Genomic DNA, 21,392 nt, shown 5'->3' with positions numbered 1-21,392 from the left:
AATAAGGAGGGGGGTTGTTGGTGGCCACAACAATTGGCGATTCACTTGGAAGAACCAGTTATCTATGTTTTTCTATTGAATTCTCTAAACTTCCAAAACATAAAATTTTGTCAGAAAATTAAACTTTATTATGGAAAGATAAAGTAAATTATGCTCTAAACTGTCAATCATATTTTGTTTCAACCATTTTCCACTTTGATTATTCGCTTCCTCAGGCTAGTCCTTGTATTTACATCAGTCATTACTTGGTCTTGTAAAGATAAAACAAAGTTTCCTCTGTAAGCAAGTTTTAAATATGCTCATTTGTCGTAGGTAGAGCCTCTGCTGCCAGCAGGTGTTTATAGCCTCGATAGGGTTACCTGTTACCGAGCAATGATCCTATATCCCACTTAAGGCAGCCTACAACTTTCAAAGAAAAATCCATATCCACACTTATTGCTTTGATTTTCTTTTTATTCTTAAAGAACAATGTCTTGGTTTGGTAGCCAAATTATGACACAGTCATTCACTTGATTTATAACTTTGTTGAACAAGTTGGCTCGTGATGAGACCCCTTGTCTTTTGATTGCAACAATCTTGAGTCATTGCCCTGTTGTGGTGTATAGTATTGGCAAAGTTAGCAAGTTATAATATCTGTGATTATGATAAGCCGGCTCGTGATGAGACCTCTTATTCTTCAAGATAAAGTGTATTTTGGGGTTGTTCCTCTGAAAGTTGCGATTTCCTTAGTAGGAAGGAAGTCATTGTTTCCTTAAGATACCTCTGGACGACAATAATAGAGTTTTTGGAAACAGCTGTTCTATAGAGAATCTTTATTTTGTTATTGATACCTTTCATTGTACTGAGATAAAACAATTTCTTCACTAAAGGTTGTTTCCATCAAACTTTTTGAAGTTGAAACTAGTATCATATCTAGACTAGAGTCTTTAACTATATCTATCAATAATAAAGATCAGTTTTCCAAAAGATTTGCTATTTATACAAGCGAAAAGTTCAAAATCTGAAAGAGAATTTGTGTTTTTTCCGTAAATGCCTAATGTAACCACTTACAACTGGTTTTATTATGAAAAAGAAAAGCAACTATTTTACAAAAAATAGAAGAATAATCTTCTATGGAAAATATTTCTTAAGAATTTGTCCATTAACAGGCAAAGGATCCCTCTTACCTACGAAATCATGTAACACAAACGTTGATGGACCTATGACTTCTACAATTTGAAAAGGACCAAGCCACATTCTTTGAAATTTTGTATGTTTTCCCTTTTCTTCATGAGCCTTGTCCCACTTTAAAACTAAATCTCCCATCTGAAAATCTTTTCTGGTCATTATGTTTGAATCAAAAGAGGATTTTACTAGTGCTTGATGATGAGCATGCGTTTTCCTAGCCTGTTCTCGTTGTTCTTGTAATTTAATTATTTCCATTTGTCTCAGCTGTAAGGAGGAAGTGGGTACTTCATCAATGTATTGAACTAAAGACAAAGAGGGAATTGCTAAGTGAGTCGGAAGAACCACTTCTTTCCCATAAACTAAATTAAAGGGAGAAGTGCCGATAGAAGCTTTTTGCATTATTCGGTCTGCCCATAAAGCATATATCAAAGCCTTGTGCCAATTCTTATGATTTTGGTCAACTGTTCTTTTAATAATCCTGATTAGGTTTTTATTTGTTGACTCACCTAACCCATTTCCTTGTGGGTATTAATTGGCCGAATATTTAAGTTTGAATCCTCTTTTAAGTGCGAATTCAATCATTACATTTCCAGAAAAGTATGATGCATTATCAAACATTAAAGCGGATGGCAATCCAAACCTGGTGATTATAAATTGATCTATGAACTCAATGATATTTTCAAAATTAGCCATCTTGAGCGGAACTGCTTCTACCCACTTAGTAAAATAATATGTTGCTGTGAGGATGTATCTATGCTACTTAGAAGAGTGAGGAACGTTCTCACCTATTATGTCCAATCCCCACTGACTGATAGGTTGCTCGATGTTTACCGGCTGTAGTGGCAGGGATGGCTTCTTTTGTCTTCTAGCAGTAGTTTGATAGACTTGACATCTCCTCACGTAACTGTGCGAGTATTTAAATAACGTGGGCCAGTAATATCCTGCGCACAAGATTTTATGTGCAGTAGCATCTCCAACATAGTGTCTGCCTGGCGGCCCATCGTGGAGTTCCTGCAAAACTTTTTCAGCCACAGATTTCTCAAGACACCTAAGAAGAACAGAATCATAATTTTTCCTAAAAAGAATATCATTTATGAGCTGATATTGTTTGGCTTTCAACCTTAGAGCTCTTTTCTTAGTATGATCGAGGTGTGAAGGAGCATACCCGTTCTTAAGATAATAAATGATATATGTGTATAATGATTCTGCATCGTTTAGGCTTACCTCGCACATTTGTACTTCTTCAGATGGAATTTCAAAAATTTGCGATGCTCGAGCCAACATTTTGCAGAAGCCTTGACCTCTTATAGTGTTTGCTGGTTTAATCTCAATGTCATATTCCTGTAAGGCAATAACCCAATTGGCCTTTTTATCACCCACATCCTTCTGTACTAGAAGGTTCCTTACCGCTGGAAACGGTACTATAATCTTAGTATGGGTTTTAAGTAAGAAAGGTCTGAAGTATCTGACCGCTTTGAAAAAAGCATAAGCCTGTTTCTCCACGTCTGAATAATTTAATTCAGCACCATGTAAATTTGAATTGAAAAACACAATTGGAGCTTCCGCTTTTTCTTGATTTTCTTAAGTTAGAATCGCAGCATATGACTTATCTGAGGCAAATGTGTATAAAATAAAAGGCTCTGAAAAATTCGGAGTTGCTAAAGATGGAGCATTAATAATAGCTTGTTTGATCAGGTTGAATGCTTCATGTTCATCTTGGCCCCATTTAAAATTTGAATTCTTTTTAATCATGGTTTGCAAAGGAGACACGATTCGTGAAAAATCTGGAATGAATCTCTTTACAAATTTGATCTGACCAAGGAAAGATTGCATGGCTTTTTTGTTGTGAGGTAGGGATATTTCAGAAATTTCTTTGATTCTGTCAGAATCGATGTGAATACCGGATTTTGACACTATGAATCCTAGAAGTTTCCCTTCACTTAGTGCGAAAAAAGATTTCTTTGGGTTAAGTGAAATTCCATACCTTAAACATCGTTGAAAGATTTGTTTCAAGTCTTTGAGATGGTCACTTCATTTCTTCGAATACACTATTATATCATCCAAATAAATTACTGCAGATCTATTGACTAAACCTTTGAATGCGATGTCCATGGCTCTCTGAAATGTGGCACCAACATTAATCAAACCAAATGGCATTTTTCAATATGCGTATGTGCCCCATTTAGTTCTGAATGTGGTTTTCAATTGGTCATCAGGATGTACCAACACTTGATTATATCCTAAAAATCCATCCAAGAAAGACATTAATTCTGAACCCGCCACTACCTACAGTATATGTTCCATAGGTGGTAAAGGAAAATTATCTTTTTGGCAGGCCTTGTTAAGGTTTCGAAAGTCAATGCAAATCCTAATATCTCTATTTTTCTTTCTAACAGGTACCATATTGGAGACCCATTTAGAATGTCTGACGGGAAAGATTATTCTGGCTTTCAATAACTTATTGAGCTCAGTTTTTATCTGATTTTCTAAATTGGGGTGGATCTTTCTCAGCTTTTGTTGGATAGGTTTTTCATTATCGGTCATGGGAAGTGTCGTATGTTTTGAGCTCATCATAATTCCAGGAAAAAACATTTTTATATTGTCTCAAAAGACGAATATACGCTAGTTTTTCTTCAAGGGTTAGGCCGAGGCCTAGATTAATGTTTTGTGGGTTGGCATCAGTCCCTAGGTTTACTAATTCGTAGTTCAAGGTTGAACTTTGGAGTTTTGAATTGGTAGACCTCTTAAACCGATCTTTCAAATCGTACAAGTCTTCTAACTTGACCACCGACTTAGGTATAGCATTGTTAGTGCTATCTTGTTGCAATTGTCGATCATGTTGGTCTTCGACAATTATTTGATTGGAGTAAGATCCTTCAGATGTGAGGAGATTTATATCAGGATCATCATTAAATACTCTCCAATTTGTGATGTTATCAGGAATGGATGGTCTAAAGATTAATTCTATTGAGAATCTATCTGGACTAAAATCTTCTGAAGGAATAAGCTTAGAAGCTACGTTAGCCAAAAGGTCTACACTTGCGTTTTGGAGTCTGGGGATTGAAGAGATATTAAACGCTATGAAATGCTCAGTCAGATCTTCAACTAAGGATTGATAATGTTTTAAATGACCTGATAAGCAATGTATACTGTTACGTACCTGTTTAACCACAATCTCAGAGTCTCCAAAAATTTGAAGATACTTGACGTTTAACTCGATTGCTTTGTACAAGCCTTGGACCAAAGCCTCATATTCTGCTGTATTGTTGGTGAAATCGAATTCGAGTCTACATGTGAGCATGATTTTATCTCCTTCTGGACTAATCAGAACGCATCCTGCTCCTACTCCTTCATTAGATCTAGAACCATCAAAAAATAATTTCCAAAACAAATATTTATTTACAGGTTTATCTAAAAAATTGATACATTTCAAACTATCAATTCGAGAAAAATTCTTGACTTGGCACAAAACAGAGTGTTCAAAATAGGGTGATGCATGAGCATTGAAATTGCCGAGGAAAGAATATACTGAGTAATTGCCAATAATGCTACTGTTATACGCTACTGGTTCATTTTCTCCCTCTAACTCCATTACTATGTACTTCTGATGTAGCTCTCGTTCAACTTTTATTTGATTCGGTTTATTGTTGTAGGGCATCCACATGTGCGACCAGTTGGTTGCGAAGTATCAATGGAGTTTTTCTGACCAAATCCCGCTAATAATTAAGCCATAGAATTCAGGAATGTCAGCAACTAAAATGTCAATAACTTGACATACCTTTGGGTGTGATGACAACCTTATGGTTACTTGATTTAGTTCGCCGATTACTTCGACTTGAGATCGATCTAGCTGAACTATGCGCACAGCGGATTTCTGTGGTTGAACGTTTAACTTGGCACATATGGATTTGGGTAAAATATTCAATGAAGCATGAGAATCTACCGAACAATTGTGCACATTTTTATTGAAGATTTCATAAGTAAGGAGAAATGGGGGAGTGTGAGATCTTGATCTTCCTCCAATTAGAGCGATGTCATTTGGATCAATCTTATTGATCACGTTAGTTGGAGGTCTTCCCATGTTATGGGAAGCTTGAGAAAGTACAGCGGCAGGCAAAGGTACAATTGGCACAGCATGTAATTCTTTCATCATTATCTTCTGTTGATGCTTTAACTTGCTTAGTTCGTAAAGGGTGATGTTGGCCCTAGTCTTTTTCATGTCTTCTATAATATTGTATTCCATTTCATCCGACACTATCAGTGTTTTAGATGGAGTTGTTTCATCTGTTTGGACTGGGCTAGTTTGAGTCGCTTTAGATGTCGTTTTCTTTGTTGCAACTTTATCCTTTATTGCAGAGCTTGCGCTCTTCGGCTTAGGGGTAGTCTGGGGAGGATCAAGCCGATTTTTGCTTTGTGTGCTAACTGGGAATACTTCTTGATCTTCTTCTTGTGGGAGGATGAAATCCCACATTCCTTGTAATTCCACAACTTCTTCGTCATCAGTCTGCCCTTCAGTGGTAATTTCCTCTTCCTCTTCCTCGGATTCAGCATTTGAAATGGCATTGGGTGGCTTTGCATCCATTGAAGGACCTCTTTTAAAAGCTCTGTAGGGCTTTTTTGAAGAAGTTTCTGCTACTTGCTTTTTGATGTCGACCATTTCATTGGACATGGACTTTAGAACTTTCTGCAATCCTTCCAAATCGAATGGATCTTTTGCTTGTTTCTTCTTGGAGTCTTCCTTGAAGGTGACTTTTTTGGATTTACATTCCTCTATCGCGGATTTCTTTTCCAGGGCTATTATTCATTTCTCTACTACTATTGCTTCTTTCATGTTATCGGCTAAGGCTGTTTTATTGGCCCTGTCCACAAAGATTGCTATGTTCGATGGTAGAGCGGTGATATACCATTCACATCATACTTCTTCGTTGGGCCGAGAGGCATTAGGAATTTTGTTGAAAATTTTATTAAAACGTAAATTGAAATCCTTGATAGGCTCTCTAGTTTTGGCTCTAAGGTTGGATAGGTCATTGATTAACGTTGTCGTAGACCTGTCATCACCAAACTTGGTTAGGAATTGCTCCTGGAAGATGTCCCAACTAGTGATGGATCCAGAGGGTAATGAAAAATACCATGACCCAATTGTTCCTTGCAGAGTATAAGGAAAAAGCCGAACAACAACATCTTCATTAGTAACCCCATTGAGATTAATGGATAGCATGAAGTTTTTTATGTGCTCTTCTGCTAGAATCCCTGCCTCGGGATTAAATTTAGGCAGCCATTTCTCAGGATGGGCCGGTATTTGACTCAAGGGGGCAGGCATTAAGACTGCCCCAGGGTTATTCCATGGAGACTGGGCCATTGTTGAACTGCTAACAGAGGAAAGTGCAGAAGATGATCCCTGTGGATGGGAGGATGAGGATACTACGATTGTAGATGATTGAAGAGGAGTTGTGGGTGTTCCAGTGGACGGATGGACGATGATCTGGAGATGGTTGACTTCACGGTGAAGAAGTTGAGATGGACAATGTTGACGAAAGAGTCTCGCTGTCGGAGTCTTTAGGTGATTTCCTCGCTCGTTTCTTGGTGGGAAGAGGTAATTCAGTTGGCTGAACGCCAAAATTTTCACTCTTAGCCTGGTCATGGGATGAGCAAGATTGTAATGCAAAGTCACGCTGCCTTGAGATTTATCAGACCTTTGAGGAGAAATGGAAAATCGCAGAAGTTTGTGAATGAGGGATTCGACTTCAAGAAGTTCAACGGTAGATTGTTCTGAAATATCAGGGTGTGTAGCAGCGATTGATACTCGAGCAACTTCTGACTTTGGATTTAAGTGTAATGGAGAAGTCGGGGGAGATGATGAGGACGATTTACTCTCAGAATGGTATTCAGATTTGGATTTACTTGCCATTCATAGTTTAGGCCCTCCTTCTAGCGCCAAATATGTTGAAGCCCCGAAAATCGGGTCGACAACAAGGGGGATACCTGCCCGGTCCGGACCTTGGTTGGCAGCTCCTTATCCATTTGGTATAGCGGGTCCGACTGGGGATAATGGGACCAGTTTCCCAATCTATGAGTGTGTGTGTGTAGAATTTGATGTTGCTGATCTAACAGTTCCTATTTAAGATATTCTAATTCAAATTTTAATCTAATTTTATGCTATTGTAATCTAATAAACAGTGACATCTAAGTCTATACTAACCCGGGATGTAATTCTTCTATTATGCGATCTAAAGAGATTTCAAATAACAACTGGTAATAAAGATCATTCAGCGATTATAAGAAAGGAAATCAATAAAGATGAACCACTTCGCATAAAAAGTTAGACGAAACAGTTGTGAAAAACATATCGCATAATGAGCTATTCATACATTAAGCATAAATAAATAGCTATCACCATACAAAAGTGCCAAATGATAACTCAGGCATTCATGCAATAATACATAAACAAATAAAAACTGTATATCACTTTAACATATAAGCAGAAATGGTCAAGAGATAAAAGTACCATTTATGACTAGTCCTACTCATAAGCTTCAAGCAACAATGATTTATCTCTCCTTGCTCTAACATCCACTAAGAGTATAGAAGTGCAACATCAGTAGAAGATATCAAATGCAAACATCAACAAATATTGATCCATTCATTCACCAAAACCTCCTCGGAGGGTGCAAAAGTGCATGTTCTGAGGACAAGTTTTTGATAAATTTATGGACCCTTCTCTAAATGTATGAGAAGGGTTTAAATACTACTAACTAAATAACTTAATTACACAGATTCAGGATACGGTTTAAATGACCGCCCTTTTTCTAAGCAAAACTATTTCTAAAAATTAAATCTATTGCATTTGCTCCTTAATGTTGCAAGCATTCAGTATTTGCCTGGGTAGAGTCAGCTGACTGTCTTCCGCTTTTGGTTGAGCTAAGAAAACACAAATGGTAAGAGTTGGCACCATCTTTTCAGCAAAATTGATGATATACTCGAGATTCATCTTCTGACTATGTGGATTTACTATGTATGCCCAGTAATAATCCAAGTTCAACTTGGTTAACCGTTGAATCGCTTCTGCCTTTTTCTCTAGCTTTATGTTTCCAGTTTGTTCTTTACCATTGCTTTCTTGCATTTTTCAGGCTTACAAGTGACTGAGCAGTTAGAGGCTTTGCTTCTCGAACAATTTTCTCAGTGATGCGCGATTAGCGCTAGGCGCTAATCGCGCATCGGAAACTGCCTCCGTTCTTTGATCCGGGCTTCTCTGATGCGTTTTTCGCCTTTAGCGCCTTTTTCTTCACCGGGTATAAGCTTCAAAATTTGTAAAAATACTACTTTCGTGAGCTCTTGACCTTGAGCGTTAAACCACCTGTTGATATCAGCATCATTCAATTACTCATTCAATCATGGCTGTGAATGAAAGATCTGTAATGGATGGCTCAGCAGCGTTCTTGTGAATTTGTGACTCTGTTGCATGCGGGCGTCTTTTCTCTGTCTTTGAACATTGGAGTTTTACCCTTTTTCCTCATAGCTTCCTGCACATTGCTTTGTGTATCTTTCGTTTTTTTTCCTGCAGTTCACAAGTGAGGAAAGAGTAATGACAATAAAAATTGACAAGAAAGCTTTAAACTCTACAGATGTACGAAAACATGCCACCTGACGTGAACTGGCTCTTCGAAAAACACAAAATCGTCTTTCATTAACAAATGGCATATAATTCATTAATTATCATTAAAGCGCATATCCAGTTCTTGGTTTATGGAAAACTTTTTCTTGAACGTTGAGCTAGGAAAATTGGCGATGGACTGTTTCTACGATTCGCATCGCAGTATCGCATTATCGCAATTTCATTGTGTTTTGTTATCGCAAGGTCTCTTGATCGCACTATCGCAAGATCGCAGATCGCAGTATCGCAATATCGCGGAACGCAATATCGCAGTATCACATTATCACTGATCATTGTAATCGTTAAATTTTTATGTGTCTTTCATGCAATCTTGCGAGATGCGATATGCGATATCGCATATCAGCGATTTTTTAAGGTTTTCCAACGTGAGCGTTTCTTAATGCATGCGATGCAATGGAGTTCGTGTCACAATCTCGTAGTTTATCAATTTTACTCATAAGGAAATGACCTATCATTCTTCGCGCGATGCGATGTTTTTTAAGGAGTAAAAATAGGTCCCCACTTACCTAGTGTTATTGCTAATACTAAATAAGGAGGGGGGTTGTTGGTGGCCACAACAGAGTGATATGGAACTAGGTAAGGATCCCCACTTACCTAGTGTTATTGCTAATACTAAATAAGGAGGGGGGTTGTTGGTGGCCACAACAAAGTGATATGGCACTGCGGAATATGCTTTCAATGAATTGGCTATCCGAAAAGCACCTTCAGTCCTAATCAGCTGCAACCCCCTCACATAATTTGTGAAACAAATACTTGCGAACTGTGCAAGATTTCTGAACACTAGTTGAGCTCTTCCGCAGTCATCTAAGTGAGTGGTGCTAATTCAACACACCTAAATTGTTTTCTCAAAGATGTTAGAATCAAGAGCATGAAGCAACGGTTAATAATTCAAAACATAATGGATACAATTTTGAGAAAAGTACGAATTTAAATGTCGTTCTAAAGCTTAAAAATACATACGACATATTTGTCGTACAGATGAGCCTTAAGGTCATGGATCGGGCACGAAAGGTGGAGCATCCATTCTGGAGGTTCAGTCTCCGCAATATGTCTTCCCAAGTCTCTCACGTGGTTGTGCATTCTAATATAGTTTTCATCATCTACTTCCACCAGAGACCTACTCTCTAGGTTCCAAAGATGAAGCCATCCTCCCCACTCCATTCCATCCCAGATTATTATAGCGGTATCTTTGTTTTCTCCTAAAAAGAAGCACACAATGTCTAAGAAAATATGCTTCTCTATTTTATCGAGACTGTCATAGCTTATTTTCAGTGTACCCAGTATATCTTCGGGAAGAATTTTGGATATATCGTGCAATTGGGCTTTTCCATACTCCAAGTATTTTCCACGAAGAAGAGATCCAAGCACTTTAAGGGATAATGGAAATCCAGCGCAAGCATCCACAAATGCACGAGCCACTTGTTCAAATTCTGGAGGAGGATATCGCTGGTTGAATGCATGCCAGCAGAATAGCACTTGGGAATGATCTTGGTCAAGTCCTTTCAGTTTGAAAATGGAAGACTCTGCATGATAAAAATGCAATGTTGCATATTAAATGAAATGAAACCCATTGGTCAGCTCTACGAAAGAGAGTCTGAACCAGGAGAGTCTGGCTCTACAGAACGCTCCACATTGCTCATGTACATTACACAATATATAGTAATCACAGATTTAGGGAAGTTTTAACCGTAACCTATAAAATAGAAACTAATTCCTATCCTGAGGTCTTGTGAACCAACTCACTATTCTAAGATATTCTCCATTATCTCTAACACTCCCCCTTAATGGAAAAGGGGTTCATAAATATGCCTAACATCTCCCTAAACATTTCAAACTTGATTTTTCCAAGAGGCTTAGTGAAAATGTCTGCAACATTATCACATGTATTACAATATACCAAATGGATTTCTTTTGATTGCACTTTCTCCCTGACAAAGTGGAACTGTGTATCAATGTGTTTAGTGTTTTTATGAAACACCAGATTATTAGCAAGTTTGATTGAACTCTGATTGTCACACTTGATCGTTGTTGCCTCTTTCTGTTCTTTCCCAACATCTTGGAGAAGTCTCCGCAACCAAACTGCCTCACATGTTGCTGCACACATAGCTTGATACTCTGCCTCCGATGAGGACAATGAAACTATGTTCTATTTATTGTTGCTTCATGTAATCAGCCCCAATCCAATGTTGGCTGCAAATCTTGTTATGGATCTGCGATTGTCTACATTTCCAGCCCAGTCTGAATCTGTAAATCCTGTCAATCTAACATCAGAGGAATCAGTATAAATAATACCATAATCTACAATACCTTGTAGATACCTCAAAACACTTTTCGTTGCATTCCAATGACTTTCAACTGGCTTGGACATATATTGACTAAGCACACTGACTGCATAATCCAAATCTGGTCTAGTAGTGGTCAGGTCCTCACTCTTTAGTTTGATGTTCTGTTGTAATGGTACTGTTGTAGGCTTACATTGATCCATCCTAAATCTTTCTAATAGTCCTTTGACATACTTTCCCTGGGAAAAAAATGTTTTTCCTGAATCTCTCCAGATTTCAAGACCCAAACAGTATCTTAATTCACCAAGGTGTTTCATTTCGAATACCTGTAACATCTATTGCTTGATTTCTTTGATCAGATATGTAGCATCACCTATAATGATCAAATCATCTACATACAAAGAAATCATCACTATGCGCCCTTGTTCATCTTGCATGGTGTAAAGATTAGGGTCATTTTTGCTTTTGTTGTAGCCAAATTGTAGAAAAATGAATCAATCTTTTCATACCAAGACTTGGGTGCTTGCTTTAGTCCATAAAGTGCTTTCTTTAACCTATAGATTAAATGTTCTTTCCCTTTTTGGACAAACCCTTCAGGTTGCTCTAAATAAACCTCTTCTTTCAATTCTCTATTTAAAAATGCATATTTTACATCTAGTTGGTGAATCATCCAATGTTTCTTAGTAGCTAAAGCAATCAACATTCTGATGGTATTAAGTTTAGCTACAAGGGCAAAGGTTTCTTTATAGTCAATGCCTTCTTTTTGTGAATACACCTTTGCTATCAATCTAGCTTTTAATTTATCGATAGTTCCATCTGCATTAATATTTGCTTTATACAGCCATTTACAACCTATCGTTTGTTTCCCTCTAGGAAGTTCAACCAGTTCCCAAGTGTTGTTTCTGATTATAGATTCATATTCTTGTTCCATAGCTATTTTCCATTTTCTACGTTCATTTGCTTCCTTATACCTAGAAGGTTCAACAATATTCATCATACTAGTTATAAAAGCATTTTCCCTATATCTTGCAGGCAATTGAGCTTTCCTACCTGATCTCCTAAGTGGTGGGGTAGCCTCGAACCTTTTTTGATCATCATTCTCTTTTTCTTCCGTTGCTGCTGCTGATGTTGTATCTATTGTTCTTGTTGTTGTTGTATCTGTTGTTGTTGCTGTTGTTGTTCATTTTCTGTTGATCCATGATTGTTTCTTGTTTCTTCACTTTCTTCTTCCACCATGTACGGAATATCCCATTCCTCATTGTTCTTATCAGATTCTTCACGATCCTGTTCATGGAATATGACATCTCTACTTACAAAAATTTTTTGAGTAGAGGGATTAAATAATCTATAGGCTTTATATTGTGAAAAATAACCTATAAAGGTACATCTGATGGCTTTTGAGTCTAGTTTGCTTCTGTCTTCTTTTGGAATATGGGCAAATGCTTTAGACCCAAATACTATTAAATTTTTACTGCAGGCTTAAATTCATATAGTGCTTCATAAGGAGTTTTAAACTCAAGACTCTCTGTAGGACTCCTATTTTTTAAGTAAAATGCAGTATTTAATGCTTCAGCCAAAAAACCATTCAATAGATTCTTACCTTTTAACATGCTTCTAGCACATTCCACCAGTGTTTTGTTCTTTCTTTCTGTTACTCCATTCTGCTGAGGATTATGGGGTACTATAAATTGTTGTAATATTCCATGATCCTTACAATACTTGATAAGCTCATCCTTCCTGTATTCTCTCCCTTGATAGGAGCGGAGAATTTTTATTTGCTTCCCTGTTTTCTTTTCAATCATATTCTTGAACTCCTTAAAGTATTCAAATGTGTGACTTTTCTTACTCAAGAAATATACCCAAGAAATCTTTATGCAATCATCAATAAACAATAAAAAATATAGTGCACCTCCTAATGACTTTGTTTGCATGGGTCCACAATGATCTGTGTGCACTAATTCAAGTATATCTCTTTGTTTCTTCTCTATTCGAACAGGGAATTCTTCTCGATGCATCTTTCCTAATGTACAAGAATCATAATCATTATGCACTTGTTTTAACATAGGAAGATATCTTACCATTTCTTTTTTCTAAAGTAACAACAAATCATTGTAGTTGATATGACCAAACCTTTGATGCCACAGCTCTCCTGTAGTCAAACCCGCTGTTTTTAAAGCTCAAATTGGTTCTGGTCTTACATCCAATTTGTACAGACCTCCTGTTCGAATTCCTGTAGCAATTGTCTTCATTCCATCTAGCAAATCTTTAATATAGCAGTTATATTTAAAAAATTCAACTTTAAGATCTTGATCTGTAATCATCGAAGAAATCAAGTTCTTTGTTATACCAGGCACATACATAACATTATAAATTTGTCTTATATTATGATTAGGTAAAATGACAAAAAAATTCCCACATCCTTTGATCTAATGACTTCTATCATCACCTAGGTAGATTTGTGCTCCTTCGTTGATTTCTTTAAAATATTCAAACCATTTCTTGTTCCATGTCATATGTGTTGATGCTCCTGAATCTACATACCAGATGTCTATATCAACATTCTCATCATGATCTTCCATGAACAATCTGAAATTTCGCTCATGATTATCATTCGTGAGATGACCTGCATGTCTATTTTGCTTTTGTTTTTCTTCATGATATTTCTTCTTCCTGCACTCTCTAGCTATATGACCCAGTTTTCTACAATAAAAACACTTAATTACAGACTTGTCTCTATTCGAATTCATACCTTGGGTCAGATTTGGTCTTTTCTATGAGCTTCCTCCGTTTTGCTGTTACGGATTTCCTTTTCCTTTGTAGAAGTTCCTTTTCGCCATCAATGCAAGATCGACACTCTGGGGCTTCAGAGTCAATCTTCTTTCTTCTTCTTTCATCAGTATTCTTGTCAGTTCTTCAAACATTAGGATTTTCTCTCTCGCATTTATCCCAGTGATGAACATTTGGTAGTCATCGGTCACACCATTCATGGTAATTGTTACAAGATCTGTATCGTCAACTGTATGACCAATATCTGCCAATTTTTTCTTTAGATCTTTGATCATTGCTATGAAGGGAACAACTTTTTCATTCTCCTCCATCTTTAAGGATAAGATCTTGCTCTTCAGAAATAGAAGACGATTTGTATTCCTAATCTCATACAGATCCTTCAAAATTCCCCAAATTTCGCTTACTGATTTACATTCTCTGATATGTGGTATGATGCAGTCTTTCACTGACATCTTCAGCAGTGTCCTTGATTTACCCTCATGCTTCTCCCAATCTGGGACTATTGCGGATCCAGTTGCTTGTTGTGGGGAAAAGTATCCGATGCGGATGACACTAACCCTTTCTAAAGGTGACAGACTTTAGCAACAACTGAATGACAAAGTTTTCATGTTCATCTTTATGAAAGCACAGAGAGAATAGAAAGAGGATCAACCAACCTGGTGTCTTGCGCTTAGTCGATCCTTGTCCTTCTCGCTTTGTATCCCGTTCCCAGCTCTTTACTCTCCAAGCCGATCCAGCTACACACAGGATCTGCACAACAAAAGGGAGCAAACTACGAGATACAAGCAATCATAATTGAAACATGGATTAGGTTGCATCAAATATACATGTAAACACAAAAGCATCTATGTAAAACAAGTATATAGAAGAACATGCAAACTTTATTGATAGAAAGTAACAGGGTTCCAGAGGAAGTTACAACCAATGATGTTGGCCCCAATCCAGCAGCACCTCCTCGGCAGCAAGAACTCTCTTCTTCACCTCTAGTAAAACAATCACCCAATAATCCTGGCAGTATACCAACAGCACCTCCTTGCTTATACAAAATTCCAGCCCCATTAGACCTCATAGAAGAGCTGTATATATAGGAGAGAAGAGGAAAGGATGAGTCAGCTTGAGACTGACATGAAGCTGCCTTGTGTCCTCTCCCTCTTCAGTTAATCTTCAGTTCTTGAGTCCACTTGGAGATCCTTGGTTACACATGGTGATCAAGTACCTCTTACTCATCACAAGGCGAATCTGATGAACCAAGTGTCAGTTTGGAAGCTTCCTGGGCAATTGACACCTTGCAGGAGGACTGTGCCACTTGGCCAATCTCGCCCAGCACAGGTAGCCTTCATTGTTTTTGACTTCCAACGCAGGTACAGAGTGGGACAGTTGCAATACAGCGCAGAAGCTTAGTTAAGCAGCTGACATGATCCAAAATAAGCCTGTTCTGAAGTGTTTTCAGGTGGAGAACTGATTGGAAGTGCTGTTGATTGATGACCTTGTTCTTTTAGGGGTAAGAACAACATGTTTAGGGACTGAGGATCCCTGTAATTATCGACATTTCCTGCTCCTTGACGCGAGGCACAAAAATGACTATAACAGTTGCCCCCTAAAGTATGAGGCCGTTAATCGGGTGAAATGCTTTAGCTAGAGGGTCCGAAGTTCGTTCCAGTGCTGAGGAGAGTGCCCTGTAATACAATACAATACAATACATTATCTTTCATTCATCATTATTTTCATGATCCAGCTGAGGCGGGTATTCCCATGCTCAGCTTTCTATAAATACATTTTGGTACATACGACAGACGATCGTCTGAAGACAGACTGATAATCTTCCGCTAAAATTATCATCCTTTGAGGAGGATGATCATCTGCTGCAATGATGTACATGGTAAATGCTTTTATATTTCCTGAATATATATCGCAGCCCGGATGGATGAAACTAGATCCGGGGTCTTCAAACTCGTTCGATCTTCACTCTAAGTACAAGTCGATCCATGTGAGAATTACGCTGAAGTCGAACATGGAAAGACATCGCTTGATTACCGGTCAATAATGAAAACCGTTAACAAGCGCGAGAGGAATCACCAATAAGGACGATGACCCTCAAGGTACGGCAGTACAATTCACGTGGCGTGAATAAAGGACTTGGCGTCGAACGCCACGCAAAATCTTCTGGTCGAAGGTCATTGATGTATACCTGTCGCCGGAAGTGAGAAACTTGCCATTGAGGCATGCAAGCTTCAAAGTACTGATGGGGGTGTCCCTAGATCGACTTCTTGGATAATGAGCTGATGTCGACAAGAAGCGATCCGTCAAAGGAGGGCCTTGATGAATCCCACATCAATGACACGGAATGGAGCTAATGATTTAGTGGAGGTGAAACAAACTGTGACATATGATTCAGGGTGGCGATCATGAAATGGATGAAGGAAAATGTATGGTAGTGGATGGGACATGGTTGACACTTTCTGAATGACCCCTCTTGAACATATAACGACACTGACGCGATGGATCGGTAGCATTACCCCGAATGGATGGTGTGGCGAGGACCATGGTGATGAAACCGGTGAATGAGACAACCCAACCCGATGTGATACGGAGGAAAAGTGTCATGTTCAAGAGTGACTTGCTACCTCTAAACTTTGATGTTCTCCCAATTTTTCCCCAGTCATTTCTGACCAGTACCTCTTTATTTTTGTCAAGCTTGAGGAGGATAACATATGCTTGTTCTATAACCTGCCCTTCGGGCAAGCCCATCGCTAAGATTTAACGAGCCTAGCGATAGGGAAACTCGTTCTCGTCTAAAGACAAGTTTGTCGCTTTTTAATCATTTTAACGAGTCTAACGACAAGGAAAACTCGGTCCTTTTCATTTTTAGAGAGTCTAAAAAGGTACAGAAAGTCAACTCCATAATTCCTTTTTCGTCAGCTAATCCCTTAAGTCCGAAAAAGTATAAAACAATACAGAAGGGATGGCTGTTCGGTATTTTTAACGAGCTGAACCAGGCAAGCGCTCGATCCTTTTGTGCAATAATCCCTCAAGTCCAAAAAGATTAAAATTTAGAGGAGGGATAGCGTTCCGGTCATTTTAACGAGCTGGAAGGCCAAAACTCGGCAAACTTTTCATATTTTACGAGTCAGTGAAAAGAGCTGAAAGAAGACTCGTCTTTTGAGGAACGAGTGATAAACAGGGATAGCTACAGATTCCAGGTGCAGGTTGGAATTTCCAATCACGGCAGTGTCACAAGGATGGCTAGGTGAAATCACTCTTCGCAGCTGTTTCTCAAAAGAGGTAAACACACCAATGGAAGTGAATGATCGGCCAAATGAACGGTGGAGGTGGTGGATGAAAACACGATCAAGGTTCTTATGGCTAATGAATTTACGATCTCAAAAGGTTATTTACCGGTTCATTTTTTTTATGAGCTTGAACTCTGGGGGAAACATTCGCTCACACTTTTTTATTTTTTAACGAGCATAAATTCAGGCCTAAAACTGCTCGAATTTCGCGTTTATTTTTTAACGAGCATGAACTATATGCTAAAACTGCTCGATATACCAGTCATAAGAATGCCTCCTATAAGGACCAATTTTTATAGAGCTTATGCCTTACTACAGCTATGCTCTTATTTTGGCAAATTTTACTTCTGCCCCACAGGCTTTCTTTCATGCAAGTTTGGAAACGGCTAATCTTAAAACCAGATAAATAACCGCCCCTAGCTTGCACTCTAGAAAGTTTGCATGCCCCCAGGTATAGGATAGAATTTCGAGGTTGCCCCTCCTCTCTCCTACTTCTGCTTTTCTTTGGGTGTTCACAGTTATTTGTCATCTTGCTAATCTAATGCTAACGATACTTGTCTTCTCGTTATTTTAAGGGGTCTTACGCAGTACTCAGACTTCCTGTCGGCCCACTTTTAACAAACAGCTATTGTGACAATAGAAGAACACTACTCAAAGATAAAACATTGGTATTATCGAGGGAGGCTTGCCTCTTTCTTATTATCCGAAGAGTGGTTCTATTCGCTGCCGCAAATCAATCTCTTTCTTCGGCGGTGTCTATCATTGGGTTGTCCAAAGATGGTTACCCTCTGTCACAACAATACGGTCTCCTTCTTAGTTTACTGCCCCTGCTTATCCTTCAAAACATATGTTTCGATGGGCGAGGCTTGAATTTAAAGATGGTGACTACTTGTTACGATAAGGGAATTCCTACTTGGGCATTGCCCACTTTTTTAGACAAAGGTGAATGATTCCCAAACACATAACTTTAACAAAAGATCATTATTCCAGAACAACCCCACTTCCTTCGGACGGGGTACGGACTAGTCATGTTCTCCTGCGGAAATTCTTCCTTATACCCGGAGTTTCTTCTGCCCGAAGCAGACCAGGGTGCATGCCCCCTGGGTCCTAGTCTTTCTTTCCGAATTACTCGCGCTCATCGGGAAGGAGGACTGGGGGCGGAGGCGAATCTTGAGTGAACAGACCATTTAGGATTGGTATTTGACTATTTGCGATGCGAGATCCCGGAAATGAAAGCTGGTCTACGAGCTTGACCACCCTTCCTTCGTGTGGAAAACACATTACTCTAAAGAGTGAGGAGACTATCGCTCCCATGCAATAAATATAGTCGCGTCCAAGGAGTAGGTTATAATCCAAGGGTCCTTGAACTACCAACACGTTCATCCTGACGGTCTTCCCCTTCAATGTAACAGGTACATCGGGGAGGATTCCTAATGGTCGACTGGTTCCTTTATCAAAACCTGAGAGATTTCTCAACTCAGGTAAAAGCGCTGGGGAACCCAGTGCTTTCCAAGCAATAGAGGAAAGGATACTCACAGACGCCCCTTCATCAATGATAGTACCAGCCATAACCATTCTATAGATCTGGACAATGATTCTAAATGGTGTACTGGCTGGTAACCGGGGTCTGCCTAGTTGATTCCAATCAAAGGATACAACCAGGTTGCTTGGTGGTGGGACCGAATATACGGCCGGATACGACTCAGATGATGTTCCTTCCTGCGATAAAGGAATGGGCGCATTGCCCGGATGCTCGTCGGAGTCGGTGCTGATAAAGAGAACCTGGATGGTGTCATCCTTGTTTTCATCAGTGAGGGTGTCACATGAAGACGACACTTCGGTGACGGTGTCATTTGAAGACGGGTCTTCAATGACGGAGTCATTGGACGATAGAACCTTTGAAGGAAGAACCGGGTCAACTGCCGTTTCGACCTTTAGACTTTCGTCTGGTCTAGATTCGGTAGGTTCACTCTCAATGACTGACACATCAGCTGACCACTTGAGTGGTTCAACTGGATTTTCAACTATCGAGGGATTAGGCGCGAGTTTTCGGTATCCAGGCGGAAGTTGCACCGGTGACACCGGGCGATCTTCCAAAACTCTCTTTGCCTCATCTAAGAATGGACATTTGTGGATGGCATGGTGACCTTCACACAATAGACAGGGTGATCTTGGTCCCCTTCTTCGTCCTTCACTCTCGCTAGTTGAGGGAATGCAATCAACTTGACAACCAGAGGTTGATGCTACCGGATTGTGCAACCTCGAGGACCAGTCCCTTAGTATCCGGGGAATACAAGGACAATCACGATGGAAATGGATCCCTTTGCAAATGACACATGGCGATTTAGGCCCGGTCGGTGCAGTGTGTGGGTTTTTGTCAGTTTTCTTCTGCTTGCCCCCAGTCGCCTTCGCCAGAGGCTCCTTCTGCTTCTTCCCTTTCTTCTTCTTTTCCTTCTTCTCCTTGGGAGGCTGACTTTTGCCGGCTCTACCCTGCGAAGATGAAGGATCAGAGGAAGTATCACAAGAGGTAGAAGGCTGGTGGGTAGTTCTAGATTGTTCTGACAGTTGATTCGACTGCTCAGGATTAGTGGCGATTTGGACAACATTAGTTGAAAAGAGCCAAACAGGAAGGCCGATTGTCAATCCTGGAAGTGACAATGTAGCCATATGAGGCGCACCAACATCTCCCCAAGAGGAGAAGGGATTTGGACTTCCGCCAAGGTTACTTCCTTGGTTGGTGGGCTCCATACTTTTCAACTGAAAGATCAACGTGGGAATAACAGGTGATTATGTTCCGCTTTAAAATAAGTTTTATTTACGACGCTTTTAGACACAAACTTGCTTTTTCATGTTTTAAGAGTCGAGAAAAAGCTAAAGATGACTCTAGTCGCCTTCGATGTATTAACGAGCCCGAAGTGACAAATGCTCGGTTGGACCTTTTCAGTTATAGAGTTTGAAAAGGGCCAAAAGAAACTGCTCTGGAGATCTAGGCAGAGGGTGTGCCAAACCTTTCGCGAAACCACAGAATACGTTTTACGGTACAGGTGGTCGATCTTCGTGAATGCTGTGTTCACTACATCGCGATCAGTAGGGCGGCCGACACGGTTTCCTAAGGATAAAGGATAAAATCCTATAGGGGTCTCCCAATATACGCGACGGTACGCGGGAGCTCAAATCCGTGTTAGTGCCACCGACTCTCAGGAGGAATCACCCACCTTCGTAGAGATCGACAGTCACTATGTTTAACGACGCCGGAACACGTCTCTACCTAGACCTCTAGATGTTTGCGTTAAATTCCAAAGCGTTGTTATGTAAATTGAGTTTATTTTAATGTTGATCTTCCTTAACAGTTTGCCTTTCAGGTTCGCCACGAGATGTATATATACAACTTCCTATATGCAATCTAAGAATGAGAAGCAAAATCTTTTCAATCTTTCAACTTTGAAAACCTTAATCTACTTGAGGAAAGAGCAAGACACAACTTTTTCCACAGATCAAAGAACACACACTAAAATGCACATTTTCCTAAATCGTCAAGTATACAGTCAAATGCAAAATGCACAATGCATGTATTTCTTTTCGTTATCCTTAATGTTGATGCTTAACAAAAGGAAACTGTTGTATGATTTTTGAATCAACTTTCAAGTAGAAATAAACAAGCTTGTCCACAATCAAAAGAACACCTTATGAAAGACTTGTTTTAAATACAGGAAAAGTATAGATTCAAACCATAAAGTGAGAAGCAAACCAATCCAAAACAGCTATGAACAGCAATAACACTGACTCATAAGATCGCAATCTAAGAGGCCACAGCTACTAGGTTCGCTTTTCACAATGGGAAATTGTAACTGAAACAAGAAATACTGAAAGAACGTTTACAATTTCATCACACAACTGAGGCGGAATAATGTCAAGGAGAAGTGGTCTACAGCAAATACAATAACCAGCAAGCAATCAGCCAAAAACAAGTGCAAACAGGGCCAAGACACAAAGGAAGAGCTGAGCTAGACTAAGGCCAACTGGACCAGCGCAGGCACTGGTCTGCCAGTTTCACTCTCAGCGCAGTTCCCGAAGGGAGCACCTGCGCTGTAATGCAGACTGCCTGTGGACAGCCTGCACTGACTTACGAGAGTTACGTCTGCTAAGAATTCCGGGTCATAAAAAGCTCAAAAATGTACTGTTTTGACTGAAATA

General features: G+C 39.4%; 1 pseudogene; it reads right to left on the bottom strand.

Annotated features, from left to right (window-relative positions):
* The window catches only part of LOC149198322 (disease resistance-like protein CSA1), a 72,436-nt pseudogene that overhangs the window by 10,757 nt on the left and 40,287 nt on the right, over positions 1-21,392 (bottom strand).

This window comes from Pinus tabuliformis, chromosome 2_2 (assembly GCF_031772625.1).
Source record: "Pinus tabuliformis cultivar Carrire ecotype Pingquan chromosome 2_2, CPIR1, whole genome shotgun sequence".
Classification (NCBI taxonomy): Eukaryota; Viridiplantae; Streptophyta; class Pinopsida; order Pinales; family Pinaceae; genus Pinus; species Pinus tabuliformis.
Note: the sequence above shows the minus strand (reverse complement) of the source record. Positions and strands in the feature narration are given on the sequence as shown.